Genomic DNA, 25918 nt, shown 5'->3' with positions numbered 1-25918 from the left:
ACTCTTTAGAAAGAAGCGAGGCACAGATGGTGGCAGTGAGTTGTTGCCTTTTGATAGCCATGGGGTACTTTGGGAAGTTGAAGAAGTAGTTGGCATTTGTCTTGCTAAAAAGGTGCGTGATAATCATGAGGAAAAGCATGGTCTCACCTCCAGGAGGACTCTGTGGTGCTGAAGGTGAGAAGGCTGCACAGCCTGGGGAGAGCAGGCACTGTCTGAAGGGTGGTGGGGATGGTTCATGCCGCCACCTCCAACACCTGATGGAAGCCCCAGGGACCACAGACAGAACGTTTCAGCTTGAGTTGCTTTGTCTGGGGCTAATCATCTTATTTTCAAATAATGAGTTTTTCCCTGGGGCAAAGGTCTTTTCAGGCCTAGAGCCTGATTTTAATTTCTTTGCCTTGCTTTTTCAGTTTACAAAAGGTTCTTAAAATGCATTTTATAAGAGCAGCTTCTCATAACAATACAACTAGTAAAGAAAAAGTGCTGCAGCAGAGCAAGTCCTGAGGGAAGGGGAGAGGGAGCACAGTGGAGCAGCCATTTTAGGTGGCAGCCCCAAGGAGTCCAGGAGCACATGCAATGAAGGATTCTAGGGGCAGTACATTTTTAAAACTCTCTTCTTTACAAGGCAAATATATCTCCCTTTATACAGATGGATCTTGGTCTGACTCAAAGAAGATATTGTACATGACTTCTATAAACAGAAAAAAATGTAAAAAGCTTGCCATGAAATGCATGATTTAATGTACATATAAAAAAAGGCACTATGCCAGTTTCTCAGTTTCAGTCACAGTTTTAATGAAAAGTGATTCTAACATTTGAAATATCTTAAAAGCTGTCCCAGCCAAATGCCACATTTCTATATATTATTTGAGCTATAATTCTGAGTTTTAGTAGGATGTTACTTTTATCTCTTGATAAAAGACAGTATTTAATAATTTCTTATTATGGAATTAAGATTTATTTATTATAAGGATGTAACAAAACATTTCAGAGGAATTTCTTCTACTTTGCAAAATGATCTGTGGGAAAGATATGTTAATTTAGTTTAGCTGCACAGGCCTATTATGTGTTCACTGGTAATGTACTGCAGTCCTAATTCACTGGATACAGCAATCTGCTTGGATAGTCAGTACATGTGTTTTTCTCATCAGAGAGCCCAGATTTAACATCCATACCTTGACTTTTAGCAGAAAATTGAAGCTGAAATGCCTGCTGTGTTTTGCATATCATAACCCAGATTATTCAAATTCACAGCTTTAAAACCACTTGTGTCCATCTGGCTTTAGAAAATTGAGAATTCTGCCCTTGCCTTCAGTTCCAGGAAGGGTTACGGTCCGGCACACATGGGCTGTGTCAACACCACACATGCTTATGGAAGTTGATCAAATGCATTATAAATCCATGGCTTCACAAATAAACCACTTATGCAGTTAAGGAGATCGCATGATGCAAGGAAGGTGGTGTCAGAGATTACCTGTAGTGCTCAGGCTGTGTCCTGATGTGCTGTGGAGACCTGCTGGTTAATGCTATGGAGGAGGCTCAGCAATGCACCAGAAGGCACCTGTTCCTCTGTCCTTTTGGACTCAGGCTTTCTTCTACATTCAAGAAGCGCTTGACCCATTTTTTTGTGTTACCCCCAGCTAACTAGCAGACAGGGCATAGCGTGGTATAAGCTACACCTACCGAAAGGCTGGTCCCGGTCATTGACAGAGCAAGACGGGTTGGTTCATTCCCTGCTTTCAGGTTGGGGTCACTGAGCTTGATGTTGCAAACAGGTTCTACTGCTGTCTATAGGGTTTAATTGCAATTTTCGTATAACTTGGCCAGATGCCTGTTCCCTTGCGTTGGTGGGACCCTGCTCTGCTGAGAACTGCAGACTCTTGCTGTTGAATAGAGACATAAATTATTTACATTACCTTCATATAGCAACTTATTGACTACAGCATTGTAAAGTACCCTATTAATATTTTAAGCATTTCACTTTATTTTAATACAAGTAAATTATTTAGGAAATGTTAAAATGCTTTATGCTTTGACTAATGAGAAAGAAAAGTGTACGCCGCATCCTATTTTAATTGGATGTTTACTCTATCCTGTAGAAATCAGGCATTTATTATTTCAAACTTAATTAACTATGCATACAATTCCTGATGGATATGCATTCAGTTTTTCCACTTGATCTAGTCATTAAGAGCCATAAATGTGCAGATTATTTTTACTTGGAAATATGAAATAATTTTGGTTTTCAGGTAACTCAGTTACTATATGAAGTTAGTTACTATACCGCTCATTATTCTGATGCATTCAATTTTCTAAATTAATGCATATACAGTACATTAAATTTGGGATAATGTAAATTGATTCAAGTGGTGCAAAACTCAGTCAACCTGGAGTGATGCCTTCAAATTTTTCTTCCATCTTCATTAGCAAAGAAGTATTAATACTTTTATTATGTTGTAGTATTTTATAGGTATTTTTAGGACATACTGCAATGTTGAATGTGGTCTTATGGAATGTTTGATGTTATTTCAATATTATCCTGTATTCTGGATAAAAATGTAGAGTATCCACTTTCCTCTTAAACTGTTTATTTACCTCATAAATGATCTTCAGATCCTACAGAGATAGGATAAAGAGCCCAGCAGTAAGCAAAATTTTGCTTCATCCTCCACACCCCACACAAGAGTGTGTTTTCTTAGGAGAAATCATCAGAATTGAATTTGTGAAAAACAGCAGAGCAGAGTCTCTAAAAATGCAGCCCCTGCATCAAGACGGGACAGCTGAGTGTTGCTCTTTGGCTTGTGGCAAAACTTGGTTTTAGCTCAATCTCGTTATTATTTCTCCAGATACTGTTTGTATTTTGTGTCATAGATCTGAAACCTATTGATTAACAAACATCTTGCTCAATGCTCCATGCTGAACAACGGCAATCTGGAAGTCAGGAGCAGTTCAATGCCGAGAGCGTGTTTCAGGCAAGGCCGCTGACAGACAAGTCATGTAATATGCTATAATGTTGTACCAGGGAAAAAGAGACTTGGATGATGACTACAGGAAAAAGAGCTATAAAAGAGCAGGCAGCAGATTCTTCCTTATGTATATTTGATCAGCCAGCTGTTGTCGCTCAGTTTCCTTACAGTGGTCAAATTTCCTTCTAAAATAAAGAACTTGAGGCTTCAATTTGAGAAGAAACAGATTAGTAAGAGCAAGCTTCTAGCCAAGGGAGAAGTTTGAGGAAGAAATCAAAGCAATGACTCCTGCAGGAGGCATGGGAAGGTACCGGTGGTGGAGAACTGCTGAAGAAACTGCATGGGATTGTGAGAATGAGGATGGCAGAAGAATCCCTGGGGAAGTGAGGAACAGCCCACGCACAGGAGCACCTGAATCCAGGCCACAGTGAGGATGCAGCATTAAAAAGGCAAAATTGGGTCCAGGCTGATTTACCAGCCATTAACATCATTAACATACACACCAGCACATCAGACTGCTTTTCACCAGATCCTGATTAGATGAAGCAGAGGTCAACGAAGAAATGGAGCGCTTGCCTCTTGGAGAAGTCTGACAATGTTGCGTTACAGTAGTTGAAGCAAATTAGTCTTTTCCAGATAGTAATGTCTTTGCAATTTTCTTAAAACCATTCATTTAAAAAATGCTTTTCAAATTACCATGCAGGCTTCATAGAATAATTATAAGTGCACAAACAAACCCCGTTGTACTGCTGTGCTAATTACCCTCCATGCTCCTGATCTTTCAGGTTGCTGCCATGTTGCAATGGAGACTTAGAACTGAGTTCCTGCTCCATGTGCTGTAGGAAACAATAGGTTGCAGATATACAGAAGAAATTTCCTTGTCCATAGCCAATTCTGTCCTCATGGCAGCAGGGTTTTAGAAGTTTCCCAGACAACAACAACAACAAAGATCTACTTTTTTCTGTGGAAAATACATTTATTTTTATAAGTAATTATGAAATGTACTATTAGCCTATATAGCATTGATGACAATAAGAACTCCCACTGAAACTTCAGTGTGAATTTGATGGGAAAAAAATTCATCCTTTTCATAAAGACTAAAGTAAAAATCTGCATGGAGTATTTAGCTTGGAAAGGATGAATAGATATTTCAATGCTATTGATCTGTTTAGTCCAGAGGTGAAGCTGAAACAAATCTGCACTAAACACTGATGCTATGGGATAAACCTGACTGCTTCTTTCTTTTCAATCAGGAAAAGGAAAAAGAAAAAAAAAAAAAAAAAAAGTGACTTTTTGATATATGTCTTGACATATGTTGATATAGAAATATTTTAAGTTAATATTCTTGATTATTTTGTTCACATCACATTTCAACACTTTTGATTCCTATTATGTTGCTGGATTCATCGCTTTCCTGTGTCTGTGCATTCCACAGGCAAATTAGGCTGTAAATACATTAACGGTGCATGCAGCCCTGTCTGTGCTCGTGGATTACTCCTCCATTTTCACATGGCATGAAAAGCAGAAACACATCTACTTTCCAGTATCCTTCATAAATCGTTTTTACTTACTTGTAAACCTGCTGCAGAATAAAGGATAACAACTCTATTACAATGTATTAGTCCATTGTTGGAGTTCCTTGAAACAGGTTTACATGCTATAGATATCAGGGAAAATGTGCCAAGAGGAAAACTTAGCTCTCTACAGTTGGGGGGAAGGAAGAAGGAGAAAAAAAAAAAAAAAAAAAAAAAAAAGCTGTGCTGAACTGCAATGAGCTTTTGTTTTGTTTTTCAAAAAATGTGTCTACTGTTTGAATTCAGTACAAAACTCAAGCTTCTTCTCTCCTAATTAGCAAAGTAACATTCATGGGTACAGTGGGAGCTGTGTGGCCAGAATTTTTTCCTGATCTGACCCCAACAATTGCTCTGTTTTTGTTTTTTTTTTTTTTTTTTTTTTTTTTTTAAACCAGAAATATAGAAAGATGGAGACATAAAGATAAGAACATATTATCTATTTTTATCACTTAAGCCATTTTGGTCAAAACGGACTTTTTAGAGATGAAAACCCAGCAATCTAGATACAGATGGATAAGAAAAAGGCTATTTCCTATCCCACAGCAATTCTTTATGTCTTGAGATGTCAGCAACCTTATCGTTCCTATTGGGGATGAAATGGTGCTCTGAAATATGAGGGGAAAAGAGTTCCTCTGAAGAGCCATAGCCTTATGGTTGAGATATAAAATTGAGATCACCAGAACCATAGAAAATGCAGGCAGAAGGGCCTCAAGAAGCCATCTATTTTATTCCACTCAGAGATAGGATTAACCACATCACAACCGTCCTTTGAAATTTCCAATGACATAGATCCCACAGATTTAAAATGGAAATTGTACTGCTTAATGGGCTTTCCTGATAAAATGTGTTGCTTTTTTTTTTTTTTTTCCTGGTGTTTATCCTACATCTTCCTTTCAGTTATAGCTACCCACAGTGAAGAAAAAAATGTTCCCATCAAGATAAAGCAGAGATTTGTGACTGAGTAACTTTTTATCTATGGGTAGTCCATCAGTATCATTAACTTAAATATGTTTGCAGAGCTTGACCAAGTTTCACAAAAAATGATGTCCCAAAACAATGTCTAGATCCACACATAACCATTTCTATTAGCTTTTACCAGTAAAGCTTGGGACTATAAACATCTATACATTTAAAATAAATAAATGCTATTTTCATTTTCTAGAAGAAGAAGAGAGTTCATAGCACTCATGCATGGGTCATAGCCCCATGTTGGCACTTTGAATCTGACATGGGGCTTAGGGGCAGAGCGGGGAGTTGGTTGCCTTCAGAGAAGTATTGGCTTGTGCCTTAACAAGTCTGTTCTTCCCTATTTACAGCACAGCAATATCAGGTTTATAGTTAGAAATGTCACTCAGGATTGACAAAATTGGTAAATTCTCTGCTGGGGACTTGATTTCTTTGCTGTTTAGCATTTGATGGAAATATGCCACGAAAGTGCTCATGGTGTTGCAGAAGCAAAGTGGAGTAGATCTGGGTACCATTTGGGAAGAAGGCAGAGCAGGACAAGTGGGATTCATCAACAGCACTATTATAGACCAACTCCTGAATTCTTAAGAAAGCAGTAGTTAGAAGCAAACAATTCAGATGACTGCAAGGAGCCTGCCTAGGGAGAAACAAGCTGGCAGTGCTTCATTAGAGCCCATTTTGGGAGGATTTTCTGAGCTACAATAGCTAAAGAAAGCAGAGGGTTTGGCCACCAGCACAGGGTGTGGGGAATGGATTTGCAGCCTTTTTCATGCTTTCTAGGAAAAATCTTTTTTTTCCCAGGTGTTTTCAGGCAGATGATAATATTTGTGATTAGTTTTTGTGTGTGTGTGTGTGTGTGTGTGTTTTTCTCTTCTTTTTCTTTTTTAAATATGGACTCACTTAGGCTAATTTTTATTTTTTTTTAGATAGATTTGTGACTGCGTGAAGAATATTCCTGTGGGTACTCTGTATTCTTTGTAAACGTAGATCACTTACTTGATTTAGGTGTGAATTTGTATACATGTATACATCCAAAAAAAGAAAAAAAAAAAAAAAGGGGGGGGGGGGACATATGCATATATATAGCTATGCATATATAAAGTTTTAATTATTTATAATAGTTAAGCCTCTCATTTCAGTTCATTATAATATAATCTTTAGGACTTATTTTTTACATCCAGCCATATGGTGCTGTGACGGATGAGTGAGCTGTTTGCGTTGTTCACAGTTTACCATATATGTGCTGCAGATTTTGTGTTTTGCAGAAAAGCCACGTCTGGGAGGGGACAAGGGGAGCTCTTGCCAGTGCCCCGTGGCTGCGGCAGTGTGGGCAGCTTGCAGGGCTTGCAGGACATCGCTTGGCAGCACTGGGCTGGGTTGGCCATGTCCCACCCAGCCACCTGCACTTTCTCCAGTTAAAAAAAGTCCATGTTGCCCTGTGGGCAGGGAACATTTCTCTGTGCCTGGTCCCTCCCAGGGATTTATCCAACTCTCTCCAGAGCTATGTCCCCTCTCAGATATCTGATAAATGCCATTGCTCCTGCTGCCCTGATTTCCCTGAGGGAACATAAAAGGGACGATCTTTCAGCTCTGAAAAACGGACCAGCAAGAGATGTTCTCAGGCTCTGGCTGGAGTGCAGGACTGCAGAGCATCTTCTCTCCCTTCTGCTCCTCATCCTGACCATAGCACAGCCTGTGGCTGAGCTGAGCTGCTGGTAGGGAAAGGGCTCCTGTGCTGAAGCATATCAATGCCTCTGATAATCTGGTGTAATGAAGAGGGTTTTGTCTCTCTCTCTTGTAACATAACTGCTAGTCTTCACATAAAGACTCTGTAATCATATCATAGCATAAGATTTTGGTCTCCAGCGATAACTAAATACTGCACACTTCTGTATTTCCCAGACAGAAAAGATAAGTAGACTGCTTATCTCACCTAACACTACATTTTCTAATGTGAAAAATATGCCGCCAATTTTAAAACCATTCAAATCACTTCATCCTACCTGATGGTGATGCCTGGACCCTGCACCCTTGATTCCTGGGCCTCAAAGTCTCCACTGACCCCGTGGAGTGCTTCATGGGATAAACTGTCTGCAGTCCCTTATGCAGTTACCCAGAGAAGCAGAAAGTAGTAGTATAAAATTTTGCAGGCAAAAATTATTTGAGATACTGATTCCTTTTACTGCAGATCATGTCAGAGCCCATTGCCACAGGTTAAAGTTTAGGAAATAAATTGTAAACAGTATTAATTTTTAAAAGTTGTGGTGTGGTTAGGTATATATTATGTAGACTTTTTGCGTGTGTATTTTATCATGCTTGGCCAAGTGTGTTTATTTTCTGCCTTCTTCAAAGGCAAAGCATTCTTCCTGGACCCTCCTGCACAGCAATGATACCACCTCACTGCAATCCTTTGTTTGGGCAGGGGCAGAGGTGACCAGGGGAAGCTTTTTGGGACAGGGATGATCCTCTCCTTCCCAAAAGGACTGTGCTGCACACCTGTGGTTTGACTCCAATCGTAGGAGCTTTAGAATTTAGAGTCCATTTATTTCCATAAAGGGAGGATATACACTGGAACATCATAATGCATATTCTAAATAATAATAATTTAATAATATGATATTTCTATATAAAAAAATAACATTTATAAAATTTAATATAATTCTTCTGATAATGTTCTAGCATATGCACATGTGGATTCCCATTCCTTCATCTCTTCATGTGTGAGGAGGGACCACAGTGATGCACTCTATGTGTATGAATGCAATGCAAGGCAGCATTGGATATCAGAAAGTGGTCAAAACTAAAATGCTCCAAAAAAATGTCCGAACAGTAATATTAACTGTTGCTTTGGGAAAAGCTGTGTGGGCTCTTCCCTTCTTTAGGTGCTGCAAAGACTGCAACTGTTGCAGGACAAGTATAGTGGAAAACATCACCGATCAATAAAGTGAGATGAGACAAAATCACTGCAAGACTCACATAAATTGTGGCTCTCAGTTTCACGGCAAAGTTCCCTTCCTCCCGTTTTCTTTCCCCTTGCCTCTTGCTGGCTGTCACAAGGGACATGTTGCGGACACCACCTCAGCGCTGCTGCGATGCCCACACTGTGCTACACCTGCTGGGCTCTGACCTGTGAGCAGCTCCCAGAGCCACACATGGCTCATAGCCTGCTTTCAGCTGAGAGCAGGCACCGGCAACTTTACACTTATTAAAATAGCAATTGTGCATCCTTTTTGAAAAAGAAAATGCCTTACAGCATGTTTTACACAGGGTGCAGAGCAGATCTGCTCTGTGAGCACAGGCAGAGCTCCAAACAGAGGAAATGAATGCTTTGTTGATGACAGATCTCTGTTTTTATTCCCAAGGTTCAGAAGTAAATTACCACAAAAATGCAGACAGAACCTGTAATATTTGCCTCCGCATTATTCATCCAGCAGTTCAGGAGCCGCAGATCAGCATGTGAAAGACAGCAGTTAAAATACAGGGCCCATTCCATCTCTTCTGCACTGGTGTAAATCAAGACTAACATTCAGTGAAGCCAATGGAGTGTAAAATTGGTGTAAGTGAGAATCAGTGCCATCTCCTGTACCTATATGTCAGCAAAACTATTTGTTTAAAGTGCTTATAGACACTGCTATCATAAATAGCTTATTTTCCTACACATTAAATAGATCAAAGTATCCAGAGTAATTTTCTAACATGACTAAAATAAACATGTATATTTATTGCCACATCACTTGCAGGAGTCACACTCTCGTTGAGTCTGAATCCAAAAATAGTGATTGATTTTTTTTCTTGGTTTAATAAAAGGAATCACAGTGCTCTATGAAAACATGCATTCATTTTATTTGATTGACATCTTCAATTTTGGATATATATTCTAACTAATGGAATGAATATTGCAATACATGAATCAATTATATCTGTTCAGTTGTCAGGTTTGTAAAGTGAGAACAGTTTAAATTATATATGATCCAGCTGTCTATATATTACAGTGTCTTAATAAACAATACTACCATCAATACATTTGTTTTAATGAGGAGCTCATCAGTATGCGTAGCTCGTATCTGATCCACTGTTATTTATAGATGCAATAGGTCTTTATCTACATACTTCAAAATATAATCTTCCCCACATCAAGACCAGGAAGGGAACATGGCTGACACGAGGACAGATTTGGTAGTGTAATTAGCATCACCATTAACATCACTGAAATCACTAGTGTAGAGTCATTACGATTTATACTATTGTAACTGAGTATTTTGCCTTAGAGTTTAGGCAGCATGCTCACAATGTTCCAACCTTAATGATGGGCTAATGCCTAAAATTATTTCATGTATGGACTTGCCTTAAAGCACACAAACAACCATTTTGAGAGTATAATTCAGCAAAGGAATAGGTCTTGGAGTAATCAGGGCTATGGAAAATATTGTAAAATTTCCATTTTTACATTCCATCCCTATAATTTTACCATTTCTTGACCTTTTCTATAGTTTAGCAATTTGATAATCATTATGTTTTAGAGAACATAACCTACTGAAACAAGAAGTGGCTACAAAACTCATTAGAAAAAAAAATAAACAAAGAATTCTTGTTTTCTTTTCAAAAATGAAAGGGAAACCAAATGGGATTTTGTAGGAAAAGTACCCAATATTTTAATTATTTACTTAGATGACTAAATAAAAAATCTTCTTGTTAAATTTGTGAATTCAGTAGAGCTGACAGTACTTTCTTAAAAAACTTATACTTTCTTATAAAACTTGAGTTTCAGATGACCTTGATGAAATATACTTAAAATAATCGGATTGAAAGAAAATAAGGATGATGGTAACACAGAAAACAGCACAGTAGGATGTACAGGCAAGAAATCACAGACATTAAGTAATCTTCCTACTTCACTGAGCATTGGTTTGGTCCCAACAAGGCTTGAAGGTGTAGTTTGAGAGACCCATGTAAAGAGAAAACAAGAAACCACGTTGCATCCTGAAATTCAGGTTAAATACCAAGAAAAAGTTTATTTAAAGAAATGAGCAGTAGAGCAATGGAATCGATGGTCTATGAAGGTTTTGGTCTCTCCCTCCTGGGAGAGATACACCTCTTGGAAATGGCTTTCATACAGCTAACCTTACAGTTGTAGTGCAGCCTTCCTTTTCTATAACCGTATTATGCCTTATATGTACTTAATATATTTCTATAATATCTTTTGCAGCTTATATTAATCATTTTTGTTATGTAAATAGTGCAATTTATTAAAACATTACAAATCAAAGAAACATTTTCAAGCAGCTGGAAAAGTTCTTATTTTTGGTTATTTTAGCTACTTCAGATTTGCAGAGGATTTACTGAACTGAATTTGATGGAAATAGGATGAATGCTTGTTTGTCTGAAAAGCAAGTTTAGAAACAGCATGAGAAATCTTGAATAGGAAAACTAACATTACTAAGATTGTTTCTTTCAGTATTTTAAAAATACACTGCAGAGAAATTCTGATGAGCCTGCTTGCAGACTGATCTGGCACCTGAGCTTTTACAGAGGTAAAAAGCTCAGCATAAGATGCGAGTGGCGCTGTCAGTTGGCTTATCTGGAAAAACTTGACCTTTGTCCTTTCAGAGTGGGAAGTCTGGCTCTCCTTACCAGACCCTGTGCCCGTCCAGGTGGCCGTGTGTCTCCGCTGAGAGGTTCCTTGAGGAATATGGAGCACTGGAGCAGAGCTGCTCTGCCCACCTGGGAGCTACAGACAGGAATGCAAAAGGAGCAGTAAGTGATCTAATACTATAAAAGTAAATGATTTTCTGCTAGTATACTTAGTTCATACACATTTCAGCTGAAACCAGAAAGAGATGTTTTTCAGTAAAACACCACAGTGTGCTGTATAACAAGATTTGACAGAAATGTTTTCTTTTCTGCTCTGTTGTGAGGAATCAGGGCATGCAGGCAGGGGCACTTACCTCGTCCTGGGGAATGCAGCCTGCAGCGTCATGCATAGCTGGAAATGAACTGCAGAAGCACACATGCATTGCTAGAAAAAAATGCAAGGGCATACATGGTGGATTATTTATTGTGTTCTACTGGGCAAATAACACCATTTCAGAAAATTCACAGGCAAACCAGACTAGATGTTTGTCTGATGAACTAAAAGAGAATCAAGGTATCAATCATATAGCACTTATTGCTCCCAACAAAATCAGCAACCAGAAAATGAAACGAGTATTTTCTTCATCGTAGGGTAGAACTACATGTCAGCTTGCACTGGCCTCCATGTTGCAATCCCTCTGCACCTACACTAATGTCACTAAATCAATCAAACATTAAGTCAAGATTGTAACAGCATGCTCATTGGGTCTGGTAACAACTAAAACAAACAGGATTGTTTCAACAATATCATGCCTCAGGGTACTAAACGACCTCTAATTAACCACAGTAAGGACGGATTTTTCGATGTGAGCACATTATCTTGTAACTGTGCTGGAGGATTTGGTAGCACATTTTTGCAGAGCTTGCTCTGGCGTCCTCCACAGAGGCCAGGACATGGGAGGACATCGGCGGCTTTCTTGTTCCTGTGCTCTGAACCAAAATCTGACTGAGGGGAAAGAACTGCTTTGCAAGCTGAGTTACCCCAGGGAAAAGTTCAGAATTGCCCAAAATGATTCCCCCTACAAGCAATGCTGTAGGGTGGCCTGGAAGCATGGCTCTGCCTCCACAACACTGGCTGGAATAGCAATATGTGAAAAAAACCCACAGCATGGAAATGAGGCCTCTTCCCCAAGCTTTCTTAAATTCCCCTGTTGCACAAAACACAATGGATCAAAATCCATCCCAAACAATCACAACAATTTCACTGGCCATCACCCACTGCAATCACATTGCAAAAGTCCCCAAAAACACACCTTTGAAGTATAAACCCCACTCTGTGACATTAGGTAAAGGATCAGACCTTTACATTTACATGTGTAATAACAAAACCAGAACAAATTTAAATTTGATGTACAATACCATACATTTTTTGTGCCCTCTTTCCACCTGTGAGCAGGTGAGGGCACAGAGCAGGCCAGGCCATGGCACTGCACCATGCTCAGCTCTCTCCAGTTCTGCTGGAAGTGTAAAAAATGTGATTTTCCTAGGCATTGCCTGGCACCTCAGCCATGTCCATGGCCACAGTATGCACACGTGGAGGCATTATGGCACCGATTTCAAAACTCTTTCTAGTCCTTGCGGTGCCTGAGAGAACTGAAGAGTTAGCGGAGGGAAAAACATGCAGGAATTTTACAGGAAATTTCTTTTTCATAACATTGACATTTTTTCACATAGGTTTCAGATGCTCACAGACAGAAGGGGAACATGCATCTGTCTTCAGACTGAGTTGTTTTTTGTCAGTGAGATGTTCTTGACATTATTCTCAGGATACTAATTTGTTGCTTGGAATGGTAATTCTTTGTCCACATGAGAACAGCCATACATCTCATACACACACATGCACACTCTGCTCCTTTCATACAATATTTATGAATCATTATCGGCATTAGGGATATCTGAAGCCAAAATTCGTAGGAGGCAATTTTGAAGCAAATGAAATTAAGGACTATTTATCCAACCAGGAAGCTGCCCTGTGTATGTGTCTCTAGCAGAATTAGGGAGTTATTTATTTATGAGCTGGTCTCTTTTTCTCTTCCTTAAAGAGAAATAGAGAAATCACGGAACAGGTTGAACAGGATGTTTGTTTACAAATTGGCCAGAGAGCATTGTTCTCAGTTTGATTTGCAATGACTAATGAGCAACATAATTTTTAATCATAGGTTTTCAAGCCTGACACACTGACAAGCACATCCTGCATGTGTTACGTTCTGCATGGCATAATGCAGGCAGCTGTGTATGCTAACGAGGGAACAAAAGCAGTGTGAAAAAAGATCGGTGTGTCAGGAGAGAATAAGACTTTTCTAGCAAGCAAGTTGTGATGTAAACATTTATCATTTAGGACTTCCTAGGACAGCTTTTTTTGCGTGCACCCAAAGGCAGAATTGTCAGCACAGGATGCGGAGGGGAGGGGCGGACAGAAATCGTCTGTCTGCGCTGATGAATCAAAGGCCAGTGAGCACCAGGGACAAGTAGAGCATGAGATTTCAGGACCGGAGGTTCTTGAGTATGGCTTCTAAGACACCCTGGACTGTGCAGCTGAGAAGGCAGAAATCAAATTGATGTTGACAAAGCTTTTAAAATTTACCTACCCACTCACTGGGTAGTCAGACAGGCCAGATGTCACTATTTCTACCACTTTCTGCAAAAAGGGCCACATTCGTCATCCACCTTTCTCCTCTTCCTCCAGTCCACTGGTGCCAACCTGCCCTGGGGGCTATCCTGGGACCCCCACCTCCAGCCGTACTGACTGAGCATATGAGAACATTCTGCAGCATCCCTAAAAGCAGTGACCTTCATTGCAACCTGTTGTTTTCACCCCTGAATTTGGAAAGAGCAAAAATAACTTTCATAATCTCCCAAGCTCAAAGAAGAACTTTCAAAGGTGAAATTTGGGAGAGGACAGGGTCAGATAAGGATTATCATGGATACATTTGGTTTTAAAAAGAAGCTATATTCAAAGTAATAAGTAAGCATCTATGTGTCCATATATATTATTATTCCCTTATTAACTATATACATATTGATAAACTCAAATGATTACAAAGGTGGATTTTTTAAAAACTATGTTGCTATCACAACCCCTCCAAACAAGCTATCTTGGCTTGAAAATGTTTTTCATTCACTTTTTCCCAGCGACAAAGAGCCTCTTAAGTGGAGATGACTCTGATAGCACTGGCAATATTAACACATGCTGTAGATACAGCCCCTTTAACACTTCTAGGAGTTAATTATTTACTTTTTACTGAGAACGGAGAAAGAGGAATGGATCACCTGCTTTTATGGGGAAGAAGAGCAAAGTTCAAGATTTCTTGAAAGATGGAGAGGGAAAACAGGTCTGGTGTATTTTCTGCTTCTGTTTGAGGTCTGAACAATATTTTGCATTAGATTATCAACTTGTTTTGCATTTTAATCTACAGAACTGCCATCAGCACATACCAAGTGCTACCAGAAAGCAGCTTCTGTGCTGTCACATTTCTGGCCATATATTACAGGAAAGACTGGATGGAATGTGGGCAAACAAAGAGTACAGAATAATGACACAGAATGTAGCCCAGAGCCTTTATAAGACAAAATAAAAGGTGTACCAGCTAAACTAAGTGTTTATAAAGAGACCAGGCTTCCTCGTTTTATAAGTGCTTGGGTGGCTTTAATGGAGAAGGAGTCTAATGATTTTTGACACGTGTTAATGGTGTGTGTCACGTTCTTCATATTTTCATAATGACAACTCTAATTTCTGATGGCATGTGTCACATTGCATATATTTGTTAAATATAGGTCATGAGCTAAAAATAGGTACAATATTAGCAAAATATGTATGGTAACAATTGCATATATCTTCCTCACTGCGGCAAGCTCAATTCATCATAAAGCTGACTCTGGTGGGTATGCTAAAATTCATTGGGAATATGTTTTTTGAAGTCTTTTCTTAAAAGACAGTGGCAAAAAAAATAGGCTTTGGTGGTGTTGATACTGATGAGAAAAAGGAGTCCTTTCTAACAGGAGGTTATTCTTAGAGATGGCACCTCTTGCTAGTGTAAGAACGCTGAATAATGCTGATGTAGTAATGTAGTAGTCGTTGATTTATATGGTTTGGCAAAAACTAGAAACAACACCTCTGGGGAGAAAGGGTAACAGGAGAGACACATTTCAGCTATTGTTGAAACATGGCTGCTCAGCGTTACAGCTGTGACCTTCTGCCTCTCAGCGCGTATGCTTGATATTATTCTTCTTCAGGGAGGAGCACAGGTGATAAGTAACCATCTTTTAGGTCCCACAATTCACATAAAAGCTTGTGATATGAAAGCCAGAACCACTGGAGAGGGAGCAGGTGAGCATCCCTGTGGATCAGAGGGGCTGACGGGCTCCAGTTGTTCTGGTAACCAGTTCCTCTCAGTGCAATTTCCTTGTGTATTTCCTGTGATGAGTACGTGCATGTGATTACAGGAAGATACTGTCCCAGAAAGGCTTTTTTTTACTCACCTGATCACCCTCTGGCTACTTTTTGGCCAAAAGTCGTGCAGCTAGAAGCAAGCCTGACCCACTGCATCTGGTGCAGACATTTCCAACATTCAGATTTCACACCTTAGCTCAATAGTCCAATCTCACAAGACTCTTTCTTGATGTTGATGAGATTTTTTACTTTGGGAAAAAGAAATAAATAAATAAAAATAGGGAATACAGGGATCTTAGTTGCCAGCCAGGCGTAAATTACATTATGGGGAGGATGGTGACCACATATTTTTCAATAAGATTATATTAAGGAAAGGTTGTAGTGACTCTTCTTTGCTGGTTGAAAACAAGGTTGTGATTCTTTTCCTGTGTTTGAATTAGGCTTGTTTTTCATAACTGCTTTTATTACAGTTAAATAGTCAAAACTGTAAGGACTGCTGTAATACCACCCTTCTGCTACAGCACTTTCTTGGGCAGACAGTAGAACTGATGTAAGCTGAATGATGCTCTTACAGTGCGTGATGTAAGTGGGAGTAAGGCTTGCTTTAGGGAAGCTAGGTCAACAGTTTGAAATGAAGCAGGGGAATTGCCTGTGTTACGTATATCTGAGCTTTAAAAGCCACACCTCAACGGAGGGTTTCTGCGCTTCCAGTTTGATCCCACCAGAAATAATACACCAGGAAAAAGAAAGGAACATCATCTTAGTCAAGAAACTTCTCGATTTAGTAACTTTACTTCTTCAACAGCTGCATTTGTGATTCATAAATGCTTGAAATCAAAACCCCCTTCATATCTGACCTACTTCAGCCTGTGGATGCAGCAGTTCTTCAGGCCTGGCAGACATCTCCTGTTTTTATATATATATATATATATATATATATATATATATATATATATATATATTTTTTTTTTTTTTTTTCCTTCTGATAACTGTTTATGTGTAGAGCAGGGATTAACTCTGGTCTTCCATCCACCAGCTCCACCAGAGATGTCCCAGCTTTCTCCCCCTCCTCCCACACCCTCTGGCAGCTCCTCATGCCTGCTCCATTTGTGAACCTACCGTGGAAAAAGCATTTTTCCAGGAGTGTGTGCCAGCCTTTGAGAGAGAAATTTGATGACCGAGGATTGCAGCAACAAAGGCAATTAGAAGTCTGCTGCATATGCATTAAATAGACTATATAATCTTAAAATGAAGATGTTACTACGAACAGCCCATGAGGATGCTGAGCTAGAGGAAGCATGACAATAGATAATTTCAAATCCAACCAAGCTTGAAAGAGGTGTGTTTTCTTCCTTCCATGAAGCTGAGAAAGAAAGAACTATAAAATCCCCTGGCTTGAACAAGCAACACTCACTTTCTCTGTGTCCTCAGTTTTACACCACTCATTAGAGATAATTTTGATCATGTTTTGAAAACAACAATTCTTAACCAACTTAAAAAAAAAAAAAAAAAAAAAAAAAAGAGAGAGAGAGGGAAAGGGAAAAAAAAAAAAAAAAAAGAATAAAATAGTATCATAAAATCAATTAGGTTGGAAAAGACTTCCAAGATCAAGTGCAACTGTTAGAATAAATGACTAAAATGAGAAGAAAAAAAAAAAAAAAAAAAAAAAAAAAGCTAATATTGAGGAACCAGTAACTGTCCAGTTCTGTCTCTGTGGCAGATACCATCACAGTATTGCCACAATGAGAAAAGCAATAAGTCACTGCCAAGAAATCAGTCACATCTAAATTATTTTACTGATACCATGAAATTCTATTTTTATTGAAGCTATCAACAGCTTTTCCTGTTAAAGGCCAGATGTTTTAAAAAGCAAAATACTGAAGACACTATTTTTAAATATTTTCTTAGCTTTCATAGGTCTCAGATGACTCACATTTCACATCTCTAACATAATAAGACTATCCACAACACCAAAGACCACAGTACCAGTCTTTAAATGACACCATGTTTCATTGTGATATTTACATCATGACATGCTGAATCAGAACTTATTTCTAATTTCTGAGATCCACTCTGGAAAGAGAATGGTTTTGAAATCTCTCAACAAAAATATTGAAAAGATAATGACTGAAATAAAGGTAGGTTTTATTTTTTCACATATCATGCTCTCTATAAAAAGACACTGTTATTATTAGTAGTTGACCAATATAGTGGTGTTCTCCCTGAGCTGGCAATGGCATTTGAGACCCCTGCCTGTCACTCTGTACATGAGAAAGCAAATTTTCTTTTGGTTGAAGGACCCTACTCTGTCCCAGCCACATCTGGTTGTGAGACTGAAGGGAAATTAAATGTTCACTGCTATAGTTTCACATAGCTGTGATTACTTGTTGGTTCCTAAAGAATGATTTTTAAAACCTGAGCAGGTGAGGGCTGGGGAACAACAAACAAAGCTATGTAATTTCTGCATGTTCTTTCCTCTCCATCTTTTCCTGTTCTTATTTCACCAAAATACTGCATGTGTAGGACTTATAGAATCAGGATGGTTATTTATTGACGCCTATGTATGCACTAAGTACAGCCTAACTTCTGAAGGGCATTTTCAGAACAGCTACATCAAAACCCCAGGAAGCTGTAGTAATTCACCAAGTAGTGAGATATGCAGTGTTCTTCACTTACTGTTCCGTCAAAAAGAGCCATTTACTTATCTTTCACTGAAAATGAGATGTGCAGTGTTCAGCAGAGTGAGCACTGAAAACCTGATGCAGTTTGTGAGCAAATGAGGTTTCAATGCCTCTTTTAAATACCTCAGGATTCCTACTAATATCCCGATGTGATGAACACAAAGAAGACAGATAGGTTAGCTCCCACGCTATGTATTCTAAGCACCTTGCAATGCCTAAAATTCTCCTTGTGGAGTGAAACAAAGTGGCTGCACAGGTAAAGAAAGCAGTTAGAGGAGAGAAGATAGGTGGGAAAAGAAATCGTTGTGAATTAGTTTTATGAATGAAAGAAATAATGCAATGACTGGGAATGCAAGTACCTGGTGTTTTGGAAAGCAGCAAGAAATTGTGAATTTTCTTCAAATTGCTCCACAGTGTTTTGGTCATTCTTGATATATATGTAGTGTGGCTTGCTAGAGTTGTACAGACCATGGCACAGTAGTGTTACACCCACATGGGCAGAGTCTCAGTTTATGCCCATGCTGGGGTCGCTGCGTGGAGCTCCTGGGTATTGTCCCCAGCCTGCTCCTGCTGCCCTGCTAGGCACACAGTGACACACACCTTCATTTCTACTCTGTCATCTCTACATGCATATACCAAGAGAATAGGTTCCTGTACACCACAGGGACAGCTCAGCTACTTGCTGAATAATTTGGTGTGGCATATTCTGTGCAATCTGAAATTAAAACTCACTATGGGGTTAAGTAACAGGGGGTGCAGGGTTTGGCTTAGCTCCCCAGCAGCACGTACCGAGGAATGTCAGATATTCTTTGGGTTATGTCACTAACTTAGAAACGAAGAGCATCGATTAGGAAAAAATAAATAAATACAAAAGAACAATGCAGGCTATACAAACCCTGGAAAACCTGAGTTTTTATTCTACAATAAAGCTATCAACACAAACAAAAAATAAATTATTTTTAAAGTTCATATATTGAACTCTGGAGGAAAATCAAAAGTGCTTTGCCTGCTGTTCTTTTCAATATTCGCTTCATGTTTTATTTGGAAGTTAGATTCATCGCTACTCTAAAATGTACTCCACTTTTATCTTAGGTATTGCTATTTCCAAAGGAACAAAGAATATTTCTTATCAGCGTCTTCCGGCTGGACTTCCTAATGCATTTGATTTCCAGCTATTAACCCAGGAGCCTAATATTCACAACCACTTTGTGGTTTTCAAGGCCCTACAGGTTTACAACTGTATGGACATTCTTATGAAGATTATTACTTTATTTTGTACTTAACAATGTTTGCCAATATCCTCTTGGCTCGTGGCTAACTGATGGCTGGAAGATCAGCAAGTCAGACCTCTGCACAGCAACATTTTCCTCTTGCACTGCTATTTGTCCTCAATAAACCCTTCAAAACATGAAGCTTCAAAAGCAGTTTGCACTATTTTAAGGGAAAATTATCACACTGACATCCTCATCAGAAACTGCTGCATGGAGTTATTAAAGCATTCTCGTGAAAATGATTGCAAAAATAATCACAAACCTCTCTGAAAACTGATTTAAAAGTAAAGCCCCTTCTTGCAGGTTCTCCTAAATTAGTTGGTCAGCTTCTATTGTCACATCTGAAAACTGCTGAAATGAGCAGTCCTGTTGTGGGATGCGGGATGAGAACTGAACTGAACGCCTTCGGGGGAGGAACTACGGGGCTCGGTTTCGAGAAGTCAGCACGCAGGAGAGGGGCATGGAAATGTCAGCACACAGCCCAGCTCCCTGCGATGTTGCTGCCAGCTTTAGTCAGGGCTAGAGGATTTCAAGTAAAAGTCACTAAAGACCGTTGTTCTATCGCAGGTTAATTTACATTTTGTTTTAAATTATTTGCAAAGTTTATAACGAACTTTCAAATCACATTGCAATGTTTCCCTTCAGCTGGTAAAACAAATTATTGGAATGACATCCTTTTGATTATTTTTAATGAAAATTAGGACCAAATATGCAGGAATTCAATTACAATCAGAAATCACGATTGGCTCAGAGTTTTCATTGAAAACTTTGCTTTATTCTTGCTACACATATTTATAAGACTGTTGTGGATAATCCATTTAACATGGATGGGGAATGTACATTAAAATAGACTTAAAATGCCAACATAAAATTTGATTGTCTGGTTCAAGTTATATGTAACATTAAACACCTTCCCAAGCTCATGGCCCCTTCTCAGCAAAGCATTACACATATACTTAGCTTTAATCGCACTTCTAAAGCTCTCTGATTTCAATAGGATTTAAGTGTGTCCTTGAAGGTAAGCCTGTGACTAAATGGTTTCTGGTACCAAGCTACTAACCCACGTGCACAAGCAAGGATATCTCAAAAGAATAAGATATTTTTCCTTGATCAAAATAAAATAGAAAAAAAAAAATCTTCAGGAAACAGTAATAAAATACCCACAGTAAAGCACTGTACAGTATCAGGCTTATAAATTGTGAATATTCTTGTCCTGAGCAGACTGAAATTATATCAGAAAATAACTTTCTTTGGTAGTGGTTCACCTCCTGCAGTTGCCAAAATGCAGCTGTCTGGTCTGAAAAGTATTTCCAAGCCATGATCTTGCAGGCTGAATTCAGCCATTGGCTCATTGCTGGTATTATTCCCTTAAAATGCCTTCTCCCAAAGCAAGATGCTCTGGCATTATGATTTATTGCTCACATTTCTGGAAATCAGAAAAGGACAAAATACCATCCTATTAATTGCTTTCTTCTAATCCTAAACTCAAATATCCATAGACTGTGATAACTTTGTGTAAGAGAAGAAGGTTATTTATATATTAACACAAGTGCACGTATGTACTAAATGCATGTATTTGGGCCCTAAGAGAGTCCCTATGTCTCTTATTTGAAAATTGGTTTTGGATTAAATTTTTGGATTATTTCCCAACAAATATCTTAATAATTACTTAGTAAATTTTAAATTCAAGGCCAATCTTAAAATTGGACATCAAGTGCCCTCAGGCTTAATTTAGAGTGCACATATCGAAACTGGCACAATTCCTATTAGCTTATTATTTTTTATAGATTATAATTCTCTTGGCACAATATCAGAAATAACAAAGTTTCAAACCCAGTAACAATCCTGGCTAGATAAAGTCAATCAAATCATCATTTGCATTTAAAACTGGTATAAAATTCTACATTCTCTTGTTCCAAATCCCCACCCCTGTGCATCCGTGCCTTTTATACTTACCTTGCAGGAACTCCCTGTGCACAATCATGTGAAGATTAAGTTTAAATCAATGACAGAAAATATGTGAAACATCTGGAAGCATTCATGTTTTCACAAAAATACTTTATCTGCACAGCCCATTATGTTGAAACCACAGGAAAAGTAATTTACCTCTACAGCTATAAAGGCTGTATGGTTATAAAATCTTATCATATAAAAGTGCATTGTCTTGTCTACGGAAATTCTGTAAGCAGTCCATAATTATTTGCGATAATTTACTGTTATTGCCATTTCCAATACAAAAATAAAGAACATTCTGGGTTAATTACATTATATCTGATTTACCATTGCTAAATATAGACTGGCCTACAGCAAATGCTGAACTGTAGGAAACCGGGATGCAGAAGGGGGGATTATTTCAGCACACCTGGTTTCTGCTGTTCTCAGCAGTGTATTTAACCACCACACTTGGGGAGCCTTGGGTGACTGCACACACCTCGTCCTCACATTCCTAATCAGGAGGTGCATTGGTTTTGCTGACAAAACTCCCTTCTGCCCATTCCCCCAAAACCTACATTTCTCTTTCTGTGCACACATGGACTGAGGCTACAGGATTTGCCCCCCTGGGGTTCCTTGAGGACTCCTGAGCCCCTGTAGACAGCTGTATCCCTCTCTGCATGTGCTGGTGAACCAAGATTTTGAACATTTTCTCTCAATTTCTTTGTGCTGCTGATGTTTCAAAAGTACTGACCATCTTTCTAGACATAGTTCAGGAACATCTCAGAAGTCCCTTGCCAAAACCCAAAAGATGGGGGCTTCTCCCCTTCTCCTGCAGCCCCAAGGATCAAGCTCAATGGCAAAGCCCTCAAGGATCAAGCTCAATGGCAAAGCCATTGCTTTTGCTGCACTGTTGGTCCTCAGTCCTCTCCCATGGCCCTTTGACTCCATACTCCAACTTTGTATTGCAGTATCTCCTTGCAGGGCTATTAGCAGATGAAGGGCTAGCAAAGCCAGCAGCCCTGCATGCCCAAAACAGCTACAGGAAACTGTATCTTTGACCTAAAAAGTTTATGTCTAGACACAAGTGCCTAAGACCATAGATAGATAAGGACTGGGAGTAAAGGACAGTGTAGAGGTGAATTGATCGGCAGCACAGCACACTGTGTGCCTCATCAGGAATCTGCTTCTCCGTGTTTTACTTCAGTGCATCCTACAAAACAGGCAGTATATCCTCAGCAGCACTAAATGACACTCCATAGCACTCGACACAACTCTCATTTCAGCCTGCCTTCCCCAGGTTTTTCTGAGAAAGCATTTTCTCCTTCTCTGGTGACTTCTCTTACAGGTTTATTCTATATGCAGAGGGTTAGGTGGTTTTTTGTTGTTGTTGTTGTGTTCTTTTTTTATTTTTATTTTTCCCAATGCATGGGTTTTCTCACAGATATCAAGGATGTAGTAATGTGATTCACACACAAAATCCCTTCCTTAACAGGATAAGAGTATTAGCAGCAAGAGCAAGCTGGAAACTCAAGTTTATGTTTATGCTTAATTCCTAATAGGATCCACATTCAAAGTGAGACAAAAATTTGTTCCCCAAAATTTTCAGGTGAAAATAAATCTGCTTTCACCTGTGCATTCAGAAAAAATCCTCCCAAATCCAGGGGGCTTGTTCTTCTGTACGGGCTGTGCCTGGTTATGGATGGCTTCCCCTCTGCCAGCTTCACTGCTGAAATATTCTGTCTGCTGCCATAAGATTAGTGGACACCTTACCCAGTCTGTGAACTCCAGATAAATCCCAGAACAGCAGCAGGAAGAAAGCAACATAAGCTTAAGCAGAAGGTCTCCGTTTATTAGAAATCCACATACTGTATGCTTGAACAGCTCCAGGGTAACAAACTGCTATACCTGCCTCTGCATATATGCAAGATCAGGAAAGCAGATGCTGCCCTGACCTCTATCCACTGCATTTGTGTTGCTCTACTGATCTGTAGTTATTTGTGTCCCAATTATAAGGCTACATTTATTATTGCTTTTTAATTCAGTTCCTCGAGTGTGGTTTCTAGATGTATTTTATGTCTGAAAACAAGCTAGATATAGAGATTACATACTTTGTCATTTTTTTCAAGATTTTCAGTTCATATATTCCCATTATAGAAGGCTGAAAGTTCTTCTTTTAGGCACTATACAGACCTAAATCTGCTTGGCCACATCACCTGGCTCCTGGTGAATTCAGTGTCTGTGGCCAGCCCAAAAGCAGACCAGGGTGAGGCCCAGATCTTCCTAATAGCCCTGCAGGTTTAACACCCCCTAGGCATGTTGCAGAAGCTCTACGCTGAGATCAAAATTGCTGATTTTTTATTTTATTTTATTGTGTGAAACCTTTACGAGAAATCCAGCCTGGCATGAATGAGAGTGTTTTGCTGTCCAGGTTTCTAAGGGTAATGAATGCTCTGCGAGTAGATAACAGCAGATATGTATCCTGAGTAGACAAAAGAAAAATCATCAGATTTACAACATTTGATGAAGTGCATGCTGAAAATGAGAAGATGAATGAAAATGAGAAGAAAAATGAAAATAAGGAAGACCTCTTCTTTCAGCCTGCCAGCCAAGACTTTCTGTGTGCTTCCCAGACACATCTGCATGGCAGCATGTCATGGCTAAAATCAAAACTTGGAACTTCTCCTGACCCTTTAATTAGGCAAACCATTGCAGTTAGTGCTGATCAGGGGGTGATCTTTCTACTGTGGAGAGACTACAATTTACTTTACCTACTGGGGACACACAGTTCCCACAGTGTTACCACTTTCTCAGCCATCCTGCATGGATGTACACAAGCAGTCTGTAAAAATGGTGAACATCACCGAGCACAAAATCAGACCTAGTTGAATTCCACTTTTTCCCTCCCTTTTCATTTTTCTGAAGCTTAATACAAGTCTTATGTTTTCCTCACTCTCCCATGAGCTCATTCCTGCAGATTCCTCTCTTTTTCATATTATTTAGGGCACATATAAAATGTGCATAAACCACAGATGGAATGTTGGTTTCTGAAGTAGCCTCAGATCCAAATACCAGTCTAATGAGGCACCAATTAGACAGACACTTGTTAAAATCAAGCCTGCTACTCCACTACCCCTTCTTGTTTCTCCTACCAATTGGTTAGGATGATTAAAACCTGATCTCTCTCTATTAATGGAGATAGAGTGTTCCTAAGAAAACGTCAGGGAAAATCTTCTCCCTGAAACATGCTTTCAGCTCTCTTAACTGCTGACTTAAGCAAGAGCCAGAGGAATCCTTAATGGTTAAAAACACGACCAACGTCACTGTTATTAATCCTAATAACAACGATATGGAAAACATATCAGATAATTTCTTGATCTCCTTTCAGAGATCCCCAAGAGATTCACACAACCTTTGAAAAGGTACCAAGTTCAAAACCACACTCATATAAAGTAATGATTCCATTCGGATGGACTAGACTGTATTTTTTCATCCAACAACTGTGGAGAATTTTTTTATACCATTCATCCCTGACTAGTGCCAGAGACAAGTAAATGCGCATAAGCCCCTGTGCCAGCCATCTGTTGAGTAAAGCCTGGTGCCAGCTGCTTATCGTGGGCTGCAGGTAAGAAGAGGGCTGCGGGAAAGTCAGAGGGAAGTTTATGCCCATTTATAGAGCTTCAGTGAGGATTCATAAAGAAAACCATATTCCAAACACAGTAACGTGGTTTGGGGCATGGCATTTATTGAAGTACTGAGGCTTTTTTATAGCTGTGTTTAGTCTGCCAGGCAAACTGCATTGCGTATCTTCATTTGGATATTTTTGTAATATAGATGACTCAAACCTTGCTCTCTTCATATCTTTGAACACAAGACTTTTACAAGACATTAAAGTCTGTTCACTGAGACTTTCTTTTCATGGGATCTCATTCATTACCCATGTAAGTCAGGTGGATCTCCTTCCATTTACTTACCTGTTGAATCAGATCTTCAGTCAGTCTTTCATAACCCTGGGTGGCACTCAGCCCTTGGCAGCCCATCTCCCAGATAACCCTGCAGTGTTCAATTAGCAGTAGCTCAATCAGCTTTGATTTATCCTACACTACTTCTCTAGACAATTCATTTTTTTATTATTTTTTTAATTATTTTTAATCCAGGGAAGAAGCTAATGGAAGAACAATGGAGCCTTGCTTGTAGATTCAGTGGGATGTCAGTTTGGGATAGGCGTGTATTTTTTCTTTTTTTTTTTTTTTTCATAAAGCTAGAAATCTGTGTTCCTTCATCCACAACCTGGTCTAATTTCCTTGGAGATATTACTGTACTATGGCTATGAGAAGTGCTCCTGATACAGCATTCAGCAGTATTTCCAAGGAGCCTGGGCTGCAGAGGAATGCATAATCCATGCTTTGTCATTTTCTTCTGATCTTGAAATGGCTATATTTTTTCTATAAATGATATAAATATTGATTGAGAGACCTGTGTACATTTGAAAACTAAACGCTATAAA

The 25918-nt window shown here is 39.1% G+C and overlaps 1 long non-coding RNA gene across 1 annotated transcript in view; it reads left to right on the top strand.

Annotated features, from left to right (window-relative positions):
- LOC311442302 overlaps positions 1–21580 on the top strand; it is a 39173-nt gene extending 17593 nt beyond the window's left edge. The window contains exons 2-4 of the long non-coding RNA XR_014696552.1: positions 8869–9062; positions 11114–11260; positions 19301–21580. This is a non-coding gene — a long non-coding RNA (uncharacterized lncRNA). The remainder of the gene's footprint in view (positions 1–8868; positions 9063–11113; positions 11261–19300) is intronic.
- Positions 21581–25918: the final 4338 nt, after the last annotated feature.

Source organism: Aythya ferina (assembly GCF_964211825.1).
Source record: "Aythya ferina genome assembly, chromosome: 10".
NCBI classification, from domain to species: Eukaryota; Metazoa; Chordata; class Aves; order Anseriformes; family Anatidae; genus Aythya; species Aythya ferina.
The sequence above is the reverse complement of the archived record's forward strand: the minus strand, read 5'-3'. Positions and strand labels throughout refer to the sequence as shown.